The 11,133-nt window shown below is 36.5% G+C and overlaps 1 long non-coding RNA gene across 24 annotated transcripts in view; it reads right to left on the bottom strand.

The window, feature by feature from the left end:
• Positions 1–11,133, bottom strand: part of LOC125618044 — a 330,853-nt gene that overhangs the window by 216,039 nt on the left and 103,681 nt on the right. For 18 of the 24 annotated variants that reach the window (XR_007349246.1, XR_007349259.1, XR_007349247.1 and 15 more), the window contains 2 exons: positions 8,085–8,171; positions 7,928–7,972 (listed from right to left, as the gene is read on the bottom strand). This is a non-coding gene — a long non-coding RNA (uncharacterized LOC125618044). The other 6 variants (XR_007349248.1, XR_007349253.1, XR_007349266.1 and 3 more) reach the window with 6 other exon arrangements.

Here is an 11,133-nt window from a genome sequence, read left to right as displayed (position 1 = left end):
ATATATATATATATATATATATCTCCATATCCATTTATTGAAATAGCACCAAAATATTTTTGGTTGCTTTTCTTATATAATGTGAAGGATTTATTCTTTATCCATCTCCACAATGCTCCCCAAGTTTGGTATTCTAGGTTCAATGATTCTCTAAAAGGTAAGGATGAGGTTTAGGATCATAGTTAAGTTTAGGTTTAGGCTTAGCAATAGGGTTACTGTGAGGTTTGATTAGATTTCTTTGTTACTTTTCAGGATTCATCTTTTACCTTGCTGTACTGAGCTCCATAAGTTTTGGTCTTCTAGGTTCCAAGATTCTCTAACAAGATAGGTTTATGTTTGGGGTTAGGGATAGGGTTAGGTTTACCTTTAGAGTTAGGATTAAATTTAGTGAAATTTCTTTGATACTTGGAAGGTTTAATCATTTACCTAGCCTCACTAATATCCCCAAGTTTGGATCTTCTAAATTCCAAGGTTCACTGGCAGGCACAGTTTGAATTTTCAGGATTCACTTCTTTTTGCACTATGGGCATAAAGAAAAAGGGTGGTGCAAATCAAACAAGGTTTGTGCTAACTGCTTTAAAGCTGATCTTAGTGTGCACTCTCCTATTTTTTCCTTGATCAACTAAACTTAAGCTGAAGTAGAAAGAAACAGCTTTATCATGAGCATTTTAGGGTCAAACAAAAAAATATGCATGTACTGAAATAGCTCCAAAATATTTTTGTTGGATTTCTTTGATATTGGGCGAGATTCATTCTTTAGCCAGCCCCACTAGGCCATCAAAATTTGGGTCTTTTTGGTTCGACATGTCTCAAACAAATTAGTTTTAAATTTGGAGTTAGGATTAGGGTTTGGTTTAGCATTAGGGTTATGGTTAGGTTTGGTTGGATATTTTTTTAATACTTGGCAGTATATATCCTCTACCTAGCCTTCTAAGTTCCCCAAGTTTGGGTCTTCAAGGTTCAGAGATTTCCCTTGAAGAAACATTTTGAATTTTCAGATTTCACTTCATTTTGCCTCATAGGAATAAAAAGAAATGAAGGTGGAAATCAAATCGAATTTGGGCTATCTGCTTGAAACAGCAGTCACTCAGTAAGTATTTAGTGTGCACTCTCTCATTTGTTCAGTGTTGCAGTCGACCTAAGTTCAAGTAGAAAGGAATAGTTTTATCTGTGAGCATTTTAGCATCAAGCACAAAAAAAAATACATTTATTGAAATAGCACCAAAATATTTTTGTTTGCATTTCCTATATACTGGGCAGGATTCTTCCTCTACTCAACCCACAAGGTACCCAAGTTTGGATCTTCTAGTTTCAATGGTTTGCTGGCATTTTGAATTTTCAAATTTCGCGTCTTCTTGTGCTTCAGGAATAAATGGAAATGGAGGCAGAAATGACACTGGGTTTGTGGTAGCTGCTTGAAACTTCACTCACTCAATTACTTCTCAGTGTGCAATCTCTCCTTTGTTCAGTGTTGAAGTCGACTTAAGCTGAAGTAGAAAGGAACAGCTTTATCTGTGAGCATTTTAGCATCAAGAAAAAAATTCATTTATTGAAATAGTGCCAAAATATTTTTGGTCACATTTCTTATATACTAGGAAGGATACATCCCTTACCCATCCCCACAAGACTCCCTAACTGTGGGACTTCTAGGTTCAATGATTCTCTAACATGTTAGGGTGAAGTTTAGGATTATTGTTAGGTTTAGGGTTAGGATTAGTTATAGGATTAGGGTTAGATTTGCTTGGATTTCTTTGTTACTGGGCAGGATTGTTCCTTTACCTAGACTTACTAAGCTCCTTACCTTTGGATCTCCTAGGTTCCATGGATCTCTAACAGGTTAGGGTTAATTTTAGGGTTGGGGTTAGTGTTATATTTAGCTTTAGGCATAGGGTTATGTTTGGTGGGATTTCCTCAATACTTGGCAGGATTCATTTTTTACCTAGCCTTACTTAGCTCCCCAAGTTTGGGTATTCTAAATTCAATGGTTCTCTAGCAGGCACAGTTTGAATTTTCAGGTTTCACTTCTTTTTGTGCTATAGGCATGAATAGAAATGATAGTCCAAATTAAACAGGCTTTGTGCTAGTTGCTTGAAATTTCACTCACTCAATTAGTTCTCAGAGTGCACTCTCTTATTTGTTTCTTCTTGAAAGAGACCTAAGCTAAAATAGAAAGAAACATCTTTATCTGTGAGCATTTTAGGATCAAGCAAAAAAATGCATGTACTGAAATAGCTCCAAAATATTTTTGGTTGGAATTATTTGATACAGGGCAGGATTCATCCTTTACCCAGCCTCATTGGGCCACTGAATTTTGGGTCTTTTAGGTTCAACTTTTCTCAAACAGTGTAGTGTTATGTTTAGGATTAGTGTTAGTGTTAGGTTTATCTTTAGGATTAGGGTTAGGTTTGGTTGGATTTATTTGATACTTGGCAGGATTCATCCTTTACCTAGCCTTCCTAAGCTCCCTAAGTTTGGGTCTTCTAGGTTCAGAGGTTCACTGGAAGAAACAGTTCGACTTTTCACGTTTCACTTCATTTTTGCCTTATAGGAATGAATGGAAATGGAGGTGGAAATCATATAGGGTTTGTGCTAGCAGTCACTCAATAAGTTCTCAGTGTGCACTCTCTGTTGCAATATCTCTTTAATATCTCTTCAGTATTGAAGTAGACCTAAGCTGAAGTAGAAAGAAACAGCTATATCTGTGAGCATTTTAGGATCAAGCAAAAAAAATATCCACATACTGATATAGCTCCAAAGTATTTTTGGTTGGAATTCTTTTATTCTCAGCAGGATTCATCCTTTACCCAGCCTCACTAAGCTCCATTTGTGTTGATATTCTTGGTTCCATGGTTCTCTAACAGGTTAGGATTACGTTTAGTTTTTGGGTTAGGGTTAAATTTTATTGGATTTCTTTGATACTGGGCTGGATTCACCCTTTACCTAGCCTTACTAAGCTCCCTAATTTTGGGTCTTTTAAGTTCAACGGTTCACTGGCAAATACACTTTGAATTTTCGTGTTTCACTACTTTTTAAACTATAGGGAAGAATGAAAATGAAAGTGGAAATCAAATAGGGTCTGTGCTAGCTGTTTGAATCTTCACTCACTCAATTGGTTCTCACTGTGTACTCTCTCGTTTGTTCTTTGTTGAAGAAGCCCTAAGCTAAAGTAGAGAAAAACAGCTTTATTTGTGAACATTTTAGGATCAAGCAGAAAAATATCAATGTGGAAAACAGCTCCAAAATATTTTTGGTCGGGTTTCTTTGATATGGCCAAGATTCATTCTTTACCCAGCCCCACTAAGCTCCCCAAGTTTGGGTCTTCTAGGTTAATCATTCTCTAACAACTTACGGTTAGGTTTAGGTTTAGGTTTAGCATTAGGGTTAGGGTTAGGTGTTTTTTTTGGTTTTATTTCTTTGATATTCTGCTGTATTCATTTTTAGCTACTCTTATTAAGCTTTTAAAGTTTATGTCTTCTAGGTAAAAGTGTTCACTTGCAGAAACAGTTTGAATTTTCAAGTTACATTTCATTTTGTCTGATAGGTAACAATGGAATTGAAGATGGAAATCAAACAGGGTTTTTGATAGCTGCATGAAACTTCATTCACTTAATTAGTTCTCAGTGTACACTCTCTAGTTTGTTCTTTGTTGAAGAAGCCCTAATCAGAATTAGAAAGTTACAGCTTTATCTGTGAGCATTTTAGGATCAAGCAAATTATCCATATACTGAAATAGCCCCAAAAGCTCCAAAATATTTTTGGTCAGATTACTTTGATAATTCTTCCTTTACCCAGCCACACTAGGCTTCCCAATTTTGGGTCTTCAAGTTTGAATGGTTCTCTAACAGGTTAGGGTTATGTTTAGGGTAGGATTAGGGTAAGGTTTAGCTTTAAGGTTAGGATGAGGTTTGGTTGGATTTCTTTGATACTTGGCACAATTCATAGTGTCACTAGCCTTACTAAGCTCAGCAAAGTTTGGGTCTTCTAGGTTCAATGGTTTGCTGGCAAGAAGAGTTTGAATTTTCAGGTTTCACTTCTTTTTGTGCTTCAGGAATGAATGGAAATGAAGGTGAAAATCAAACACATTTTTTGCTAGCTGCTTGAAACTTTACTCCCTCAATTAGTTCTCAGTGTACACTCTCTCCTTTGTTCAGTGTTGAAATAGATGTAAGCTGAAGTAGAAAGGAATAGCTTTATCTGTGAGCATCTTAGCATCAATCAAAACTAGTTTTGAAATAGTTCCAAAATATTTTTGGTCAGATTTCTTATATACTGTGCAGAATTCATCCTTTACCCCTCCCACAACAATCCCCAAGTTTGGATCTTCTAGGTTCAATGGTTTTCTAACTGGTTAGGTTTAGGTTTAGGAGTATTGTTATGGTTAATGTTCAGGTTAGCATCATGGTTAGGGTTAGGTTTGTTTAGATTTCTTTGATACTATGCAGGAATCATCCTTTACCTAGCCTTACAAAGCTCCTTAAATTTGGGACTTTTAGGTTACACGGTTTTCTAACAAGTTAGTTTTAGGTTTATGGTTAGGGTTAGGGTAAGGTTTAGATTTAAGGTTAGGGTTAGGTTTGAAATCCTTTAAGGTAGGATTTCTTTGATACTTTGGAGGATTCATATTTTATCTAGCCTTCCTATACTCCTCAATTTTGATTCTTCTATGTTTAATGGTTTGCTGACAGGCACAGTTTAAATTTTCAGGTTTCACTTTTTTTGCTCTTTAGAAATGAATAAAAATGGTGGTAGAAATTTTAAAAAGGGTTTTGATAGCTGCTTGAAACTTCATTCACTCAATTAGTATTCAGTGTGAACTCACTCCATTGTTCCTTGTTGATGGAGATCTAAGCTGAAGTAGAAAGGAACAGCTTTATCTGTGAGCATTTTAGATCAAGGAAAAAAAAAATCCATGTATTGAAATAGGTCCAAATATTTTTTTGTCATATTTCTTTGAAACTGGGCAGGATTCATCCTTTATCCATCCCCACTAGGCTCCCCAGTTTAGTCTTCTAGGTTACAGGGTTCTCTAACAGGTTAGGGTTAGGTTTAGGATTAGGTTTAATGTTATGTTTTGTTGGATTTCTTTGATACTGGGCAGGTTTCATACTTTACCTAGCTTTACTAAGCTCCCTAATTTTGAGTCTTCTAGGTTTAATGGTTTAATATCAGGAATAGTTTGAATTTTCAGGTTTCACTTTGTTTTGTACTCTAGGTATGAATGGAAATGGAGGTGGAAATCAAACAGGGTTTGTGCTAGCTGCTTGAAACTTCACTCATTCAAATAGTTCTCAGTGTGTACTCTCTCATTTGTTCTTTTGAAGTAGACCTAATCTGAAGAAGAAAGAAACAGCTTTATCTGTAAACATTTTAGGATCAAGAAAAAAAGTATCCATGTACTGAAGTAGCTCCAAAATATTTTTGGGTGGATTTCTTTGATACTGGGCAGAATTCATTCATTTCCCAGCCCCATTAGGCTCCCCAAGTTTGAGACTTCTAGGTTATATGGTTCTCTAACAGATTAGGGTTAGGTTTAGGTTTAGTGTTAGGGTTAGATTTAAGTTTGTCTGGATTTACTATACCTCGCATGATTCATTCTTTAAGTAGTCTTACTAAGCTTTCCAAGTTTGTGTCTTCTAGGTTAAACAGTTTGCTGGAAGAGAGAGTTTGAATTTTCAGGTTTAACTTTATTTTGTTACCTAGAGATAAATGGAAATGAAGGTGTAAATCAAAAGGGTTTGTGTTAGCTGTTTGAAACTTCACACACTCAGTTAGTTCTCAGTGTGTGCTCTCTCCTTTGTTCAGTATTGAAGTATACCTAAGCTGAAATAGAAAGAAAAAAGCTTTACCTATGAGCATTTTAGGATCAAGAAATACACACACACACACACACACAAATATATACATACATACATTTATTGAATTAGCTCCAAAATATTTTTGGTTGTGTTTTTTATGTACTGTGCAAGATTCATCCTTAACCCACCCCCACAAGGCTTCCCAAGTTTGGGTCTTCTAGGTTCAATGGTTCTCTAACACTTCGGGTAAGGTTTATTATTATTGTTAGGGTTAGGGTTAGGTTTGGTTGGATTTATTTGTTATTGGGCAGAATTTTTTTTACCTAGCCTACTAATATCCTTAAGTTTGTGTCTTCTAACAGGTTAGGGTTAGATTTAGGGTTAGGTTTAGGTTTAGGTTTAGCTTTAGTGTGAGGGTTAAGTTTGGTGGAATTTTTTTGATACTTGGAAGGATTCATCCTTCACCTAGCCTTACTACACTTTCCAAATTTGGGTCTTCTAGGTTAAAAAGTTCGCTGGTAGAAATTGTTTGAGTTATCAGGTTTCATTTCTTTTTGCAATACAGGGATCAATGGAAATGAAAGTGAAAATCAAACAGGGTTTGTGCTAGCATCTTAAAACTTCACTCATTCAATTAGTTCTCAGTGTGCACTCTCACTTTTTCTTTGTTGAAGTAGATCTAAGATGAAGTAGAAAGAAACTGCTTTATCTGTGAGCATTTTAGGATCATATATATATATATATATATATATGTACTGAAATGGCTCCAAAATATTTTTGGTCGGATTTCTTTGATAGTGGGCAGAATTCATTTTTTACCAAGCCCCATTAGGCCACCGAAGTTTGGATCTTCTAGGTTCAAACTTTCTCAAACAGGTTGGTGTTAGAATTAGAGTTAGGATTAGGATTAGGTTTGGTTAGATTTCTTTGATACTTGTCAGGATTCATCATTTACCTAGCCTTACTAAGTTCCCCAACATTTTGGTCTTCAAGATTCAAACGTTAGCTGGCAAGAACCAGGTGAAAATGAACAGGGTTTGTGCTAGCTGCTTCAAACTTCACTCATTCAATTTGTTCTCAGTGTATATTTTCTGGGTTGCTCCTTGTTGAAATAACTCTTAGCTGAAGCAGAAAGAAAAAGCTGAATCTGTGTGCATTTTAGAAACAAACAGAATAATATCCATGTACTGAAATAGTTCTAAAACATTTTTGTTCAGATTCTTTGAAACTGGGCAGGATTCTTCCTTTACCCAACCTTATCAGGCTCCCCATTGAATCTTCTAGGTTCAACATTCTCTAACAGGGTGAAGTTAGGTTTAGGTTTAGGGTTAGGGTTAGTTTGGGTCGGATTTCTTTGATACTAGGCAGCATTCATCCTTTACCTAGCATTACTAAACTCCCCACGTTTGGGTCTTCTAGGTTCAATGGTTCTCTAACAAGTTAGGCTTAGGTTAAGGGTTTGGGTTAGGGTTAGGTTTAGGGTTATCATTAGGTTAGATTTAGGTAAAAAATGATTTGGTTGGATTTCTTGGATTCCAAACCCTCTCATTTGGTTGGATTTCCTAGGGTCATGTTTGGTTGAATTTCTTTGATACTTGGAAGGATTCATTCTTTTCCTAGCCTGACTTATCTACCTAAGATTATGTCTTCTAGGTTCAAATGTTCACTGGCAGGAATACTTTGAATGTTCAGGTTTCACTTTTTTGCCTTACAAGGATGAATGTAAATGGAGGTCGATATCAAACAGGGTTTCTGCTATCTGCTTGAAATTTTACTCACTCAATTTGTTCTCATTGTGCACCCTCTCATTCTTTCCTTGTTGAAGCAGACCAAAGCTGAAGTAGAAAGAAACAGCTATATATTCAAGCACTTTAGTATCAAGCAAAAAAAGTCAATGTAATGAAATAGCTGAAAAATATTTTTGGTCAGATTTCTTTGGTATTGGGCAGAATGCATCCTTTACCCAGCCCCACTTGGTTCCCTATGTTTCGGTCTTTCAGGTTCAATGGTTTTCTAACAGGTTATGTTAGAATTAGGGTTAGTGATAGGGATAAAATTAGGTGTAGGGTTAGGGTTAGTATTAAATTTGGTTGGATTTCTTGGATACTTGTAAAGATTCATCCTTTACCTACCTTACTAAACTCCCCAACTTTGGGTCTTCTTTGTTCAAATGTTCCCTGGAAGGAAACATGAATTTTTAGGTTTCACTTCATTTTGCCTGATAGGGTGAATTAAAATGGAGGCGGAAATCAAACAGGGTTTGTGCTAGTTGCTTGAAACTTCACTCACTCAATTTGTTCTCAGTGTGCACACTCTCATTTGTTCTTTGTTGAAGCAGACCTAAGTCTGCTGCGTGACCAGCATGCTAGCTTCATACTAGAGGTTCAAAATATAGAAGTTAACTAGTGAGACCAAAATAAAGACACATAAACTCAATTAACCTTTTTCTTGCCCAGCTCAGAGACAGCCCTTCCTTGCTCCTGCCTCGAGCCACCTGGCAGTAGTGAGGTTTACACAAGAGACCAGCAAGAAAGAGGAAGGGGTATGACAGAAAGTGGGCTTTTATTGGGAAACAAAAAATTCAGGGGAAAATTCCATCCAATGAAGGATAAGAGAGACAGCATTCCAAAGTCAGGGTCAGTGATTGGTTTCCAGGTTAATGGTCAGCCACACCCGCACATGGACAAGCCCTAGCACCTGGAAAGGGTGGGGAAAGCTCTGACTCAGCTGGTCTGAGTGCCTCACACCCAGTCAGGGAGGTATCTCAGTCATGTGTGAGAATGGCTTCCCACACCTAAGCTGAAGTAGAAAGAAACAGCTTTATCTGTGAGCATTTTAGGATCAAGCAAAAATATATCCATGTACAGAAATAGCTCCAACATATTTTTGGTCAGATTTCTTTGATACTGGGCAGAATTCATCCTTTACTCAGCCACACTTGGTTTTCCATGTTTAGGTCTTTAAGGTTCAATGGTTTTCTAACAGGTTAGGGTTAGGATTAGGTTTAGCATTAGGGTTAGTGTTAGGTTTAGGTGGAATTACTGGATACTTGAGAGGATTTACCCTTTACCTAGCCTTACTAAGCTCCCAAAATTTTGGTCTTTTAATATCAAATGTTTGCTGGCAGGAGACATATGAATTTTCAGGTTTTACTTCATTTTGACTTATATTGATGAATACAAATGGAGGTGGAAATCAAACAGGGTTTTGTTAGCTGTCTGAAACGTCAATCACTCAATTAGTTCTCAATGCACACTCACTTTTTTGCTCCTTCTTGAAGTAGAGCTAATCTGAAGTATAAAAAACAGCTTTATCTGTGAGCATTTTAGGATCAACCAAAAAAAAATCCACATAATGAAATAGCTCCAAAATATTTTTCCTCAGATTTCTTTGATACTGGGCAGGATTAATCATATACTCAGCCCCAGGAGGCTCCCTTAATTTGTGTCATCTATGTTCCATGGTTCTCTAACAAGTTAGGGTTAGGTTTAGGATCTAGCTTAGGGTTATATTTAGAATCAGGGTTAGGGTTAGGTTTGTTGTAATGTCTTTGATACTGGGAAGGATTCATTTTTTTACCTAACTTTACTAAGCTCCCCAATTTGGGGTCTTTTACGTTCAATAGTTTGCTGGCAGGAAAAGTTTGAATCTTCACATTTTACTTCTTTTTGCACTACAGGGACAAATGGAAATGGAGGTGGAAATCATACAAGGTTTGTGCTAGCTGCATGAAAATTCACTTACTCAATTATGTCTCAGTGTTCACTATCTTGTTTGGTTTTTGTTGAAGTAGACCTCTGCTGATGTATGAAGGACAGCTTTATCTGTTAACATTTTTAGGATCAAGCAATAAAATATCCATGTCCTGAAATAACCTTAAAATATTTTTGGTAAGATTTCTTTGATACTGAGTAGGATTCATCTTTTACCAAGCCACACTAGTCTCTTCAAGTTATGGTCTTTTAGGTTCAAAGGTTCTCTAATGGGTTAGGATTGCCTTAGGGTTAGGGTAAGGTTTGGTTGGATTTCCTATATACTTGGCAGTATTCAACCTTTACCTAGCCTTACTAAGCTCCCCAAGTTTGGGTCTTCAAAGTTAAAAGGTTCACTAGGAGCCACAGTTTAAATTTTCAGGTTTTACTACATTTTGCGTCATAGGAATGAATGGAAATGGAGGTGCAAATAAAAAAGGGTTTGTGCTAACTGATTAAAACTCCACTCACTCAATTAGTTCTCAGCATGCTCTCCTTTTTTTCCATTTTGAAGTAGACCTAAGTTGAAGTAGAAAGGGAAAGTTTATCTATGAGCATTTTAGGATCAAGCAAAAAATGTCCATATATTGAAATAGCTAAAAAATATTTTGGTCAGATTTCTTTGGTAATACACAGGATTCAGCTTAAACCCCATCCAACTAGGCTCCCAAAGATTGGGTCTTCTAGGTTCAATGGTTCCCTAATAGGTTAGGGTTGGGTTTAGGTTTATTGTTAGGTTTAGGGTTAGGGTTAATATTAGGGTAAGAGTTAAATTTGGTTGGATTTCTTTGATACTTGGTAATATTCATCTTTTACCTAGCCTTACTAAGCTCCCCCACTTTTGGGTCTTCAAGGTTTAAAGGTTTTTTGGCAGGGACAATTTGAATTTTCAGGTTTCACTTCATTTTGCCATTTAGGCTTGAATGGAAATGGAGGTGAAAATCAAACAGTGTTTGTGCTAGCTTCTTGAAAGTTCACTCAGTCAATTAGTTTTCAGTGTGCATGCTCTCATTTGTTTCTTGTTGAAGTAGACCTCAGCTGAAGTAGAAAGTAAAAACTTTATCTGTGAGCATTTTACCATCAAGCCTAAAAATAGCCATATACTGAAATAGATCCAAAATATTTTTCATCGAATTTTTATGATACTCTGCAGGATTCATCTTTTAACATAGCACAATAGGTTCCCCAAGTTTGGGTCTTCTAGGTTCAAAGGTTCCATAATAGGTTTGGTTAGGTTTAGGTTTATTTTAGGGTTAGGGTTTTTCTTAGCATTAAGGTTAGTGTTAGGTTCAGTTGGATTTCTTTGATGCTTGGTTGGATTCATCCATTACCTACTCTTACTAAGTTTCCCAAATTTGGGTCTTCTATGTTCATTGGTTCTCTTATAGTTTAGGGTTAGGTTTAGGTTTAGGTGAGGTTCAGGTTTAGCATTAGGGTTAGGGTTAGGCTTTGTGAGATTTATTTGATACTGGGCAGCATTCATTATTCCCCTAGCCTAACTAAGCTCCCCAAGTTTGTTTCTTCTAGGTTCAAATGTTCACTGGCAGGAACCTTTTGAATTTTCAGTTTTCACTTCATTTTGCCTT

The sequence above is a fragment of the Marmota marmota genome, unplaced genomic scaffold, assembly GCF_001458135.2.
Source record: "Marmota marmota marmota unplaced genomic scaffold, marMar, whole genome shotgun sequence".
In the NCBI taxonomy this organism is placed as follows: Eukaryota; Metazoa; Chordata; class Mammalia; order Rodentia; family Sciuridae; genus Marmota; species Marmota marmota.
Note: the sequence above shows the minus strand (reverse complement) of the source record. Positions and strands in the feature narration are given on the sequence as shown.